Raw genomic sequence first — 14,055 nt, 5'->3', positions numbered from 1 at the left:
ATAGTGGAAAGGGCTTAAAAAAGCACTGGGAATATGCTCTTTCAGCTGATCCACTTCCAAGTCCTGCATAGGACATACCTTATCCCAGGTAAGATTAACGAACACTTCGGATCCCTTACTGCCTGCCCAAGATGCAATCTGGAAGGCGCTGGCTTTTTGCACATATTCTGGGAATGCCTGCATTTGGTGGAGTTCTGGCGAGGGGTGACGACTGGGTTAGCGGCTGTAACAGAAAGGGACATAGTATTATCTCCAGGGTATTGTCTACCACACTGGTTTCCTCATACTGCTAGAAACAAGATCACAAGCAAGTTCATAGACTTAGGGCTGGTGCTTGCTAAAAGGGAACTCACTGGTCACTAGAAGATGAGAAGTGGTCCCAGCGTGGTTAGATGGACAAGGAAACTTGTGAAGTAGGTGGAATGTGAAGGGACCTTCTGCTGACAAATGGCCCAAAGGCCCGGAAATGAAAAGACGTTGGAGACAGTGTGGGCATGGGGGTCCTTAGTAGATCTGCTGAAGCATTCATCTGACGATGATGATAAAAACCCTATCGGGGAAGACCCCCCTGCAGTAGGGTGAGTTCTTGGTGCATCCACTGACTCAAATTGCTGACCAAGTAATTGGACAGACGTGCATGATGCACATTCCATGCACAAAAATATCAAGAAGCTAAATCCACTGACATAACTTACATTGTATTTTGTTGGATTTTTGAACAACTACATACATAAGGTTCAGCTATTTAGCGACATGCCTTGGGAGGGGGAGTTCGGAGATGGATGAAGAGAGGTTAGTTTGAGGGGAAACGGGGGGTTCGTTATTTGATGTTAATTGAGAAGTGGCAATCCGAGGAATCTCTCATCTATTTGTGTGCTTCGCACAGCACGGCAGGGAGAAGAACTGAGGGCCAAATTAGGGCCACACTGGACATTTGCCTCTTTGCTGTTAAAGTGATCCTGGCGATCGATCGGAGGCGGATAAATATCCTTGGACTATCATGTTTAAATGCACAATGATGTGTAATGAGACTCACATGTACTTATAACAAGATAACTGAGTGGGACTCATGGTTTTCTTTGTTTTTAAAAGCAATAAAAATCTGTTTAAAAAAATCGTTCATCTAGAATGTATGGAGAAAAGAGAAAAATGTTGTTAATGAAGAAAATTAACAATTTCTTTAACAAAGATAAGCCTGTGTTTACTAGAGAGGGAATTCTTATTCTGCTGCCAAAGACGCCTGCTTCATTTATGATAATGGAAAGAGGATATCATACTTGAGTATAGGAAAGGTGATGGTGTTCTCGCTTTCCCCGAACATGGTACGTTTAATGGGAGAATTCTTCAAAATTTGAGAATGAGAATAAATGATCTAGAGTTAAGACCTAGGTTGACTCAGTATGAGACCTTGGAAGAATGGGAACTGAGGCATTTAAACGAGAGAAATTCAGAAGTGGTAAGAGATTTAGAGTTTTTTTTACCTAAATATCCATATGAGTCACGTGAGGATCAGATGAAGCAATGGAGAAAAGTCATGGTATGAGAAAGTTTATGTTCAGCGTTAATGGCTGAAGAGCAGTCTGGAAGTAAGTATAAAGACAAGACAAAACACATGAATATGTCAGGGTATGGAGAATCAGATGATGAGTTTTTGGAGGATATTTTAATTAAAAACCCTCCACTGTATCAAGAGGTACCTATTAGGGCCAAACCGAGTGCTCCAGTGTTAGGAATACCATTGGTTCCACAGATTCTTCTTGATACATCAAGTGATAGAGTATTACAAGATAGCGAGAGAGACACTTTGAACAAAACTAGAGAAGAGTTAGTACAGAAAATAAGTCAGTTGCACTTAAATACTGAAGTGTTGACAGTGCCAGTGACAATTGGTCCTGTGATCCCATTGTATGGAGATAAAAAGAGTAGTCCAAACCCACAAACTGTATCAGTACCTTTAAGTAAATTTACAAAAGAGATAAGGATGTCTGATGATCAAGCTAGTGAGAGCGATTCGGTTATTTCATTAATGGATCTTTCAATTATGTAACCTTTAACTGAGACCCCAAAGAAAATGAAACCTGAAAAGGCGAAAGAAAAGGTGACTACAAGCCCTACTGGAATGAGATGTTCAACGATGGTTACTCTTGAAGATTTAGAGCGATGGGCACAGGGTATAGAAAAATGAAATTTGCAACACAAGGTATTAGATATTGCTTGATTGAAAGTGGATTTGGAAGAAATGATAGCTGGTAAAGTAAGCACAGAACGATTGAACATTTATAGTGAAGAAGAATTGTTGTTTTTGTGTAAATTCATAACGAGAAGAGCAAAGATTTTTCATGAGATGTTAACAGAGGTTGCTTCAGAGATTGGAATAGATATAGAGAGATCGAAGTTGTTTCAGAAACCATTTTCGAATGAAGTTTACTGAAAAGGATTTATAAAGCATAAATACTTCTGGTAAAAGACTGCAGATAAAAGAATTGTTGAATATTTTGAGAAAATGGGGAGACAATGATAAATGGAGAACTTGATGGACAAAGAAGAAAGAGGAGGCACAAGCTAAAGAAGTATTGTCTACATTTCCAATAATGGAGTCAGAAAAGGTTGAAAGGGTATGTCCAATGAGGGAGGTACCTGGTGGTGGATATGTTCATGTTTCTTGGAGTAGACAGGATATTTTGTTATTTACAAATGATTTCCCTAGGTTGAGAGAAAAACCAGTTGAATGGTACAAATGGGTGGAAAGGTTTGTGAAAGTTTCAAAGGTTTTGTTGAAGGATTTAGACGGTTTATTTGATATTGTGGTACCAGCTTATTTATGAACAGAATGTAAGAATAAAGTTGATTGGCCAAATGAGGAATATCTGAGGGATTCCAAAACAGGAGCTCCATCAGAGGAAGTGATGAAAAAGTATCACCAAGTAATTAATTTCTTGAAAGTGAAAATCCCTCCAAAAGGGTTAAGATAGATAGAACAACTCAGGAGCAAAAAGAGTGCGTACATGCATACTATGAGACGTTGTTACAAGTCTTCAAGCAGTACAGTGGATTTGAGAACAATGGTGATAAGGATATGGGACATTTTGTATATTGGTTTATGTATGGTTTGAAACCGGAGATTAGTCAGAGAATTCAACACCACATGTTGTGCTGGCAAAGCAAAACCATAGATGAAATATTGAAATATGCAAAGTATTGGGATGATGAAATTGAGGCAAAACATCGAAAGTTAAAAGAGAAAATGATGTGGGCACAGGTGAAATTGGCAGACCAGCAGGAAGCAAAATTAATTTCCCAGACTGATAATGAGATGAAAGATCAGAATCAAGGTGAATAAGTGTCAAGTGGTGGTGATGGATGATGACAAATAAATAGAGAGGAAGCAAGGAAGAAATTTCCTTGTCATGCATGCAGAAAGCTTGGACATTGGAAGAACAAGTGTAAAAATGTCCAGAATAATAATGGGCCAAATCAAAATTTAAATCCACAGATGCAGAATGAAGTGGTTGCGAAGCAGCAACAGCAGCAGCAGGTAGTTACTCCACAGTATCAGGTGCCACAACCTCCTATGCCAAACCATGTAAACATTCAAAAATACAGTGTGAACACTGGATCTCAAGGAGAAATTGGTAAGAATAACCCTGTGGTTTCCCCGTTACTTTTTGAGGAATAATGAGGATGAATTTGACTATGTGCAATGACGTGCCTGAGGGGGGGAGGAAGAGGAGTGCGGGCTTGGCACATCCTTGCCGGTAGATAAGGCAGGTCCATTTATTGATGGTAAAGTTGAAGGCAGTGACACCACTTTTCTATTGGACACTGGTGCTACCCGGTCTACTGTGAGAACAGAAGACATATCAAACCTACCCTTCTCGGAAGAAACTATCCAAGTTGTAGGAGTATCAAATAAACAGATTAGAACCCCATTTTAAATACCAATGGAAGTGGATATTGGAAATATTAAAGATATGCATTGGTTTGTGGTGTGTGATTCAAGTCCAGTGAATTTGCTAGGTAGAGACCTACTGTGCAAGATAAACTGCACAATTTACTTTATGCCTTATGGTGTTGCTTTCCAAACACCTTATGAGGACGTTGTTTACAAGATGATGTTAGCTAAGCAAGGTAAAGAAGTGGATGAAATGTTTTCATTAGTAACTAAAAGCGAATTACCAGAAGAATTTAGAAAAACTGTAAATCCATAGGCGTGGGATTTTACAGGAAAGGATGTAGGGCTAATGGCGAATGTAGACCCCGTGAAAATAGTGGTAAAAGAAGGTGCAGTTTATCCAAATGCCCAACAGTACAAAATGAGTCCAGAAGTAAAAGAAGGAGTTGCTCCAGTAATTGATCAAATGATTAAACAATGAATATTTTAAAGAAATAATGAGCAGTCCTTGTAATGCACCAATCATGGGACTCAAAAAGCCTAGTGGCAAGTACAGAATAGTACAGGATTTTTGAAAGATTAATAAGATTGTAGTACCTTGTTGTCCAGTGGTGCCAAATCCAGCAGTGATTCTTTATCAAATACCCTGGAATGCAGGTTGGTTTACAGTGATTGATTTGTGTCAGGCATTCTTTTCCATTCCTTTACACCCAGAAAGTCAGTATTTTTCGCCTTCCGGTTTGAAGATCGAGTTCCTCAAGGGTACACAGAAAGTTCTTTAATTTTCAATCAAATCCTGAAAAAGTGCCTAGAGTCATTAGTAATGCCCGGGAAATCAGTTCTTGTTCAGTACATTGATGACCTATGGGTGGCATCAAAGACACAAGAAGATTGTGTCACTGACACAATTGCATTACTGAACCATTTGGCCGAATGAGGACACAAGGTGTCTCCAGAGCAATTGCAGTTTTGTCAACAAGAAGTTAGATATTTAGGGCATAAAATAGAAAGAGGAGTCACCGGATAGAATAAAAATAATAAAACAGATGCAACTACCTCAGGCACAGAAACAGTTGAGAATGTTTCTGGGAGTGGTTGGGTATTGTAGGCAGTGGATAAATAGCTTCTCCCTGCTAGAGAAACCATTGATACAATTGACTTGGAAAAGAGCGAAAGACCCAATTGATTGGAATGACAAATGTTTTGAAAGGGGCGTGGCTACAGCGCCGACCGGGATGGCTGCGTGAGCGAGTTGCTCCGCGCCATGCCCCGTCTTTTCTCCTGATTGTCCGTCGCCCCGCGCTGCCTGGCGGCAGAATTCGTAGTCTGGAGGGCTGGTGAGCATTCGAGGAGCGTTCGGCTCCGTCGGGACCCTGGCCGGTGGCGGCGGGCGGACCTGGAGCCCGGCGCGACTATCGAGCGGACGAAGCCAAGATGGCGGCGCCGCCTCCCTGAGGGCTCCGAGAGCGGTGTGTTGTGGCGCACTGGAGCGGCCACAGGCTCGGGCGGAGCATTTCGGCAGCGGTGTGCGGAGCGGGGGCTCATCGGAGCGGACCCTGAGCAGCGGGGGGGCCCGGCGGTGCTTTACCGGTGAGTGAGGCGTGTGAGGCGCCCCTCCCCCACCTACTGCTGAGAAGGCAGCGGAGCGGAGCCTGCCCCTGTGCTGGGCCACCGAGGGCGCTGTGGGCTTGGGAGGCCATCTTCACACCGGCCGCCACACCGTGGGGCCAACAGGTCGCAGGAGTGAACTACCGGCCGGCGGAGAGCTGGGGAGGGCGGCCGCCCGCGGCGCTTGGACGTCCCGGGGCCTGGCGGTTCGGAGGTGGCAGTCCGCCCGACCAGAGGTGGGGGCCCTGCCCGCTGGGCGGTGAAGACGCGCCGAGCTGGAGGTGTAGTGTTGGGCCCTACAGCAAGTGGTGTAGCGGAGGGGCCGGTGTAGCTGGGGCCTCACCGGATTTGCGGCCCGCCCCTCTCGCAGACTCTGTTCCCACTGACCCAGGTGGGCTGCGGGTGTTCCCTGAGAGGCTGCGGGACACTGTGGAGCGCACTGCCACCCGGGAGCTGATCGAGGAGCTGTGCGTGGGGTGCAGTTGGCACCGCGGACACTCGCTTATCCTGAGGATTGGTGCGTTGGGCTCGGCTGGGTGCCTCTGGTGGGCCTCGCCTTTGATTGAAGGGGCTGCTCGTGCGGCCGAGTACTCGCATCCAAGATGGCTGCACAGGGGCTTGGCGGCGCCGAGCCTGCTGGACTGGGGAGCCAGAGGCAGGAAGATCTGGCTGGCGGCTCCCAGACGGAGTCCTCGCCGCAAGAACAGAGGCTCAACCTCCGCCTAGACGCAATTTTGGCCGCGATAACCGCCACGAAAGAGGAACTGCGCCAGGATATTGCGCAGGTGGCGTCGGGGCTCGGCCTGTTGCGGGCGGACCACACCAAACTTTCGGACCGGGTGAAATCCAATGAACTACTGCTCCAGGAACTGAAACCGGCGGTGGTCACGGCGGAACATAAACTTGATGACGTTGCCCGTCGACTGGCGACCTTGGAGCGTAGGGTGGGGGACGCGGAAGGCCGCAACCGCCGGAACAACGTGAGGGTGGTAGGGCTTCCGGAGAAGATTGAGAAGGATGATGCAGTGGCCTATTTGGAGGACTGGTTCCGCACTGTGGTGGCGCCTGAGGGCCTTTCCCCCTTCTTCTCCCTGGAAAGAGCGCATAGGGTGCCCGCAAAACCTCCCTTGGAGGGCCGACCGCCTCGGCCGATGGTGGTCCGACTGCTGCACTATAAGGATCGGGATCTGCTGATCCAGAAGGCGAGGGATCGTGGCCCCTTCCAGGTGGACAACAGTAAGGTGACCATCTTTCCGGACTACACGCAAGAGGTGCAGCGGAACAGGGCTTCTTTCCTGTCTGTGAAAAAGGAGCTGAGAGAGGAGGGGATTCAATATTCCTTGCTTTTTCCGGCCAAACTGCGGATTGTCGTTGATGGCAAGACTCACTTTTTTCACGCGCCCGATGAAGCTTGGTCCTGGCTGGAACTGTATCGAGCAGGGACGGATCGGGCACACAGGCCAACCAGGGATCGGGAACAGCCGGTCAGGGTCCGGAAATCGCAGCGCATCCGCTCCCGGAATCGACGCCAACGGGCCGAGCGAGAGGCGCAAATGCTGGCCGATAGACGGAGTGCGTTGGAGGCCACAGCGAATATAACGGGGTCGCAGCAAGAGGACGCCTCCAGGGGTTCGGCATCGGAGAGTGAAGGTTTGAAGACTGGTGATGAGGACTCGGAGGTGGGGGGAGCGCTGGGGCCGGAGGTTACTCCACAGACATCCGATGGTATCTTTAATGGATGAGGCCTTTGGTGGATGGACTTTGGCATGGCCTGGACGCTCCTGATTTTTCATGGACTGCCAGGTATGGGGCTGCAATGGCAGCGAGGGGCTGTGGGCGCGGGGTGGTTGCTCTGTCGTCCTGGTTCGGGGCTCCATAGTCCCCATCGGACCCCTAAGGTCCTCTGTGGTGCCGACCACAGTTTAGTATGATGTGTGGGGTGTTTGAGGTTTGGAACGGGGCTGAAGCTGGGTTACTAGGCCCTGTCCTGGGGAATGGGAGGGTGGGTGTTGTAGGGGATGTTTTGAGGGGGTTGTACAATTGCTGCGATGCGGGTCACATTTCTTGGCATGTGCTACTGTTGGGTTTGATGCTCTATGGGGACGTTACCTAATCTGAAATGTGTCACATGGAATGTCCGGGGTCTCCGCACTATGGTCAAGCGCCACAAGGTGCATGCCTACTTGGTGAGGCGGGGCGTCCAGATAGCGATGCTTCAGGAGACTCACTTGACACAGCAGGAATGCGGGGCTTTGCAGAGGAGGTGGCGGGGCCAGGTGTTTGGCACGACTTACTCAGCGTTTGCCAGAGGAGTGTTGATATGGGTCAGGGCTGGCACGCCATTCCAGGTCACGAGTCAGAAGATAGATCCGGAGGGTCGTTATGTAGTGGTGGAGGGACGGCTGTATGGAAGGGAAGTAGTGCTATGTACCATTTATGCCCCCAACGCTGAGCAAGCCCACTTTTTCGAGATCTTGTCGCGCTCACTGGCGAGCTACTTGGCAGGCCCTATCCTCCTGGCAGGTGACTTTAACTCTATTACGGATGTGCAGTTGGACAGGTCTCACCCGCCTTTGGTGGATTCCCCGGTGCGCAGACTTGCGACTCGTAGGCGGGAATGGCAGGACAGGTGGGGTTTGGTGGATGTATGGAGAGCGCAGCACCCCGACACCCGGGATTACTCCTATTTCTCGGCGCTGCATGATCTGCATGTTCGTTTGGATTCGGTGCTGTGTTGTGAGTCTTTGGCGAGGGTGGTGCAGCACACTGAGTACTTGGCTAGAACCGTCTCGGACCATAACCCGCTGCTGATTTCGGTGCAGTGGCAGTTGGCGAGATCGGCGGTCCCCACGTGGCGACTCCGTCCAGAGACGTTGGAGGACCCAGCGTTCTGCGATACGGTCCGTCAAGGCGTTGACGACTATTTCGCGGTCAATGCTGGGTCGACGGCGACCAGAGCGAATGAATGGGATGCGATGAAAGTGGTGGTGAGAGGGGTATGTATGGGCCGGTTTCTGACTGTGAGGGGTGCCGTGCTGGCTGATCTCGCGAAAGCGGAGTCGGTGCTGAGAGAAGTGGAACTGCGGCGTCCGGAGAGGCCTGAGCTGCAGGACGACCTGTTGCGTGCTAAGGAGGCAGTGGCGACTGAGACTGAGAGACTGCGGTGCTATGACTATAAGTTGTATGCGGTGAAAGTGCACGAGGAACGTGATAAGGTGGGCACGCTCCTTGCGAAGTTGGCTGATCCGACCCCTAGGGGTTGTTCGGTGCTGAGTTTACGAAGGGGAGACGGGGTGGTGGTTTGCTCGCAGACCGCGGTCCTGGAGCGCTTTCAATCCTACTACACGGGCCTCTATACCAGCCACCTTGAGGTGGAGGCCACGGCCATTGGCGATTACTTAGATCCGATTCCTCTACCGGTGTTGGATGAGGAGGACGCCCAGGATATAGGAGGCCCTGTCACCCTGGCCGAAATTAGAGGGGCGATTGGCCACATGGCGCGGAATAAGACCACGGGGGTGGATGGGCTGCCGATCGAGTTCTATGCCAAATTTATCGATGTACTAGCGCCCAGGCTGCAGGCTGTATATGTGGAGGCGAAGGAGCTGGGGCGATTGCCTGAGTCCATGACGGAGGCGCTGGTGGTGCCCCTGCTAAAACCGGGCAGGGATGCTTTGGATGTCGCCTCTTTCCGTCCGTTGTCTATGTTGGCGGTGGATTATAAGATTCTGAGTCGTATCCTGGCCACCCGTCTCTTGCCATTGATGACCTCTTTGGTACATAGGGATCAGGCGGGATTCATCCCCTCCAGGAGTACCTCGATGAATATCCGTCGGCTGATCGGGGTTATTGATAGTGCTGCCTTGTCCGATCCGGGCCCGGTGTTGCTGGCGGTCGATATTGAGAAAGCGTTTGATAGTTTGGAGTGGGACTTTTTAGATGGTGTGCTGGCGAAGTTCGGGATCGGGGACGGGTTCCGAGGCTGGACAAGAGTGCTCTATTCCTCGGCCAAAGCACGGGTGCGGTTAGGGACACTGGTCTCCTCGGTTTACCCGGTGTGTAGGGGTACGAGGCAGGGCTGCTCGCTATCTCCTTTGCTCTTTGCTCTGGCGATGGAACCCCTAGCTGCACAGGCGAGGCTGGGAGTTGCTTACGACGGGATCATGCAGGGCCTTGACTCACATTATATATCGCTGTACGCTGACGATCTGTTGCTGTACCTCGCGGACGCTGGAAAGGCTCTGGAAGGCGCGGTGGATATGTTGAGCAGGTTTGGGGAGCTGTCAGGCCTCAGGGTGAACTGGACTAAAACTTGTGTGTTTCCGCTGCGGAAGGCCACGCGCTGCCCACAGCTCGTGGGGTCTGTGAAGTGGGAACCATCTTGCTTTCTGTACCTGGGGGTACGCATCTACCATGCTACAGCGGACCTCCTTGACGGGAATGTGGGACGCTGCATTAGAGCGTTGAGAGGTAGTATGGACTTCTGGGCCTCCCTCCCGCTGTCTGTATTGGGCCGAGTGGCGCTGTTGAAAATGGTGGCACTCCCGAGACTGCTCTACTATTTTAGAACGTTGCCGGTGTGGATCCCGCAGGGCATATTCAGGGAGCTGAGGGCGATGGTGACTGGTTTTCTTTGGGGCCATGGTCGCAGACGGGTAGCACTGACCACCCTGCTGAGACCCAAATGTGAGGGTGGGATGGCCGTCCCCGATTACGAGTTATACTATTTGGCGGCGCAGCTCCAGGTCCTGACGCAGAATGTGGCTAGAGAATTCAGGGGGCCCGAGGTTGGTCGAGGGGTAGGCGTTCAGCGACAGGTCTTGTCGTCCATTGTGATGCAGCAGAGGCTGGCCAGTAGGGAAGTCACGATGGAAGAGTGGACCCTCAGACTGTGTTGGAATAGATATATGAAAAGGGCGGGGAAGCGCCGGCCGTATGCCCCGGAGATCCCGATAGGTATGCTCACTATTTTGCCGCACGGGGGTGATTGGTCCAGATTGTTGGAGTGGGAGGACCTGGGCTTGCTGATGGTAGGTGATCTGTATGTGGATGGGGCGTTGGCCCCGTTCCAGACGTTGCAGGAGCAGTTCGGCCTGCCGAATGGTTCCTTCTTGCTGCATGCGGCGGTGGTCGCGGCTCTGCGACGGCACTGGGGGGGCGGATTGGCTGAACCAGAGGTGTCGGGGGTGTGCCAATATGTGGTGATGGCTGCGGGCACCGTCAAGGCAGTGACTTGCCTTCACAATAGGATGCTGAACGAGGGTCTAGCTCCGTTGACTGAGTTGAAGTTGCGTTGGGAAGCCAGCATCGGTAGGCCCCTTCCGGACTCTGTTTGGGGTCAGGTGCTACACAGGGCCTGGAAAGAGACGAGGAATGCGAGATTCCAACAGGTGCATTATTTTGTGCTCCATAGGGCGTATTTGACCCCGGAGAGATTACGTCGCCACTTCCAGGTGCATGATGCCATGTGCCCGAGATGTTTGGCGCCCGGAGCGGATTTTGACCACATGCTGTGGGGCTGCCCGAGGTTGGGTGACTACTGGGCCGAGGTGGGGGAACTCTTGAATGCTGTCACGGATCGGGAGGTGGACTTTGACATGGCCACGTGTCTGCTCCTGTGGTTCCCGCATACCAAAAAGACAAAGGTGACGAGTAAATTCATTGGGTTAGGTCTGATATTGGCGCAGCGAGAACTCACTTGGCATTGGAAGTCTAAAGAGGGGCCGTCTGTACGGAGGTGGAGGAACGAGTTGGTGAAGTGGTCGGGCTGTGAGAGTGTGTTACGGATGCGCCAAGCGACTAGAACGGGTAATGAGAGGAGCTTGGATCTGGCACGGTCGTGGGAGATGGTGGTGCAGGCGTTGAGGGACCACTTAACTGACAGTGATGAGACCGATCAGTTATGAGTCAGGATTCCATGTGACCACTTGTTCGTTACAACTTCCTGATGGTTGTCACCCTAGAGCAGGAGGGGCCTGGAGATACCCGCGTTAGCAGCAGTTGGGGGTGGGCTTAGAGTAGGAGTTGTGGGATGGGGTGGGTTGCCAGCGACTTCCCGGAACCGGTTGACCCAGGAATATAGTCGGGCTGATTTTGTGATATGACATTGCAGTGACCGGGGATTGGGTGGGGAGAGGATGGTTGGTTGTTTGGGGATAAAAGCAGGAACGAAGTGCTGTACTTGACCCGTGTCCGGCATTGGGCATGTACCAGGGTGCCTCCAGCGAATTGTTTTATTGACGCGCCGCCCAGCCTCCGGGATGTGGGCTAATCGGCTGTGTATTGCATTGCTGGACTGCTGTCTGATGGGACCCGTTGGTACTTGGGTTGGTTTGTTGGCTATGTTTATTCCTGATTCTGCAATAAAAATACATTTAAAAAAAATAAAAAAAATGACAAATGTTTTGAAACATTTATGAAATTGCAAGTTGTCTGTGTGAGGCCCCTGCATTAGGCAGGCCTGATTATTAAAAATAATTTGCACTGTTTTGTTGTGAAAGAGAAAATTGTGCACATAGAGACATGTATTGAGCTGATGTCCAGTGGCATATTTCAATGCCACCTTGGATCCAGTGGCTTCAGCCTTACCTGTCTGCTTAAAAGCAATAGCTGCTACTTGTATGAGACTGGAGCAAAGTTAGTCAATTATGATGGGACATCCTGTAAAGGTATATGTTCCACATTGAGATAAGATTCTTTTGACAAGAACATAAACATAGCACCTCACTCCTAGTCAGATGCTTAAGTATGAAAGAGTGATTTTGGGAGCTGAGAATGTGACAGCGATAAGATGTACAATAATGAATCCTGCCACATTATTGCCAGATCCATGTTGTGAGGAAGTGAACGATGAGATTGATCATGATTGTTTGGATTTGACTGAATTATGTACTAAGCCCCATCCAGATATAAAAGAAACTCCTTTGAAGGAATCTGATCATAAAATGTTGGTGGATGGGTCATGTCTGGCAAAGGAAGATGGAGGACTAAGTGCTATATATGCTGTATGCAAAAGTCATTGAAGTCAAGTCTGCACAAGTAGCTGAATTGGTGGCCTTAACAAAGGCATGCAAAATTGGGTAAAAATTGGAGAATAACCATATTTACGGATAGACATTATGGTTTCGGGGTTGTGCACGACTTTAGCCAGCTCTGGATGCAGAAGGGATTCCTGAATTCTTCAGGATATCCTATCTGAAATAGTAAAAAATTTAAAGATTTGTTGGAAGCATTAAAATTGGCAACAGAAATAGCAGTGGTCAAATGTGCTGCATACCAGTCAGGAAATGATTATGTAATAGATATGCCAACCAAATTGCTCAATACTGTGCGAAAAATACAATAGCAATTACCAGAAAAGTGGAAACAGGTGAAACCAGCTGCCAACTTATGTTTTTCTCAGTTCCAGAAATATGGGATGAGGTCAGACAGTTGCAGGAAGAAGTTGAGGAAAAGGATAAGGAAACCTGGATAAAGTCAGGTTGTACAAAAAGGACAAAAGATGAAGTGTGGGTGTACTTAGATGGCAGATGAGTCATGCCAGATTGCTTACTCTCTTAAATGGCAAGAGTATACCATAGGACAAAACATATTGGCAGGGACTCAATGATCAGACTATTCAGACAGAGTTGGTATAATCCGAAGTTTAGGGTAGTTGCAGAGAGCCTTTGCCAAAGATGCTTGATCTGTCAGCAGCAAAACCCAGGTAGAAAGACAGTGGTTAGCTGGGAAAAAATTGGAAAGGCTGCGATTAGACTTCATTGAGTTGCCTCCGTGCAACGGATTGAAGTATGTACTTGTCTTAGAGTGTCTGTTCTCGAGATGGGTAGAGGCATACCCCACAAGAAGAAATGACAGTCTCACAGCTGCTAAATTATTGTTGAGGGAGTGGATACCCCATTTCGGTTTTCCAGTTACTTTGGAATCAGATAGAGGGCCTCATTTTAATAATGAAATAATTCGATTGATCTGTGCAGCATTTTAATAATGACATAATTCGATTACTCTGTACAGCATTTGACATTGAACAAAAACTGCACTGTGCTTATCGTCCAGAGGTTTCTAGAATAGTTGAACAGCTTAATGGCACAATCAAGTCAAGATTAGGGAAGGTGTGTGCATCCACAATGCTAAAATGGCCAGATGCGTTGCCTTGTTTATTGAAGGGTCGCAGAAGCATTCCTGACAGGAAAACAGGCTAGAGCCCTCATGAAGTGCTCATGGGAAGGGCGATGAGACAAGCCTTTTTTCCTGGAAATAAATTGATGAATATAACTGATGATCTGGTATTGGACTATTGTAAAGGATTGACTAAAATGGTACGTTATGTCTCTCATCAGTTGAAGACTGGGTGTTAGTGAAGAAACATGCAAGAAAATCGTGTCTAGCACCCAGGTGGGATACACCACATCAAGTCATACTTGTCACTACCACAGCAATGAAGTGTGCAGGTTTGCCCAACTGGATTCATGCAAGCCATACCAGAAGAATTCCGAGCCCATCTGAAGAACAAGAGCAGCAACTGACCGAATCAGCTGAGACATCAGAAGCTGAAG

Source organism: Lissotriton helveticus, chromosome 1_1 (assembly GCF_964261635.1).
Source record: "Lissotriton helveticus chromosome 1_1, aLisHel1.1, whole genome shotgun sequence".
Classification (NCBI taxonomy): Eukaryota; Metazoa; Chordata; class Amphibia; order Caudata; family Salamandridae; genus Lissotriton; species Lissotriton helveticus.
The sequence above is the reverse complement of the archived record's forward strand: the minus strand, read 5'-3'. Positions refer to the sequence as shown.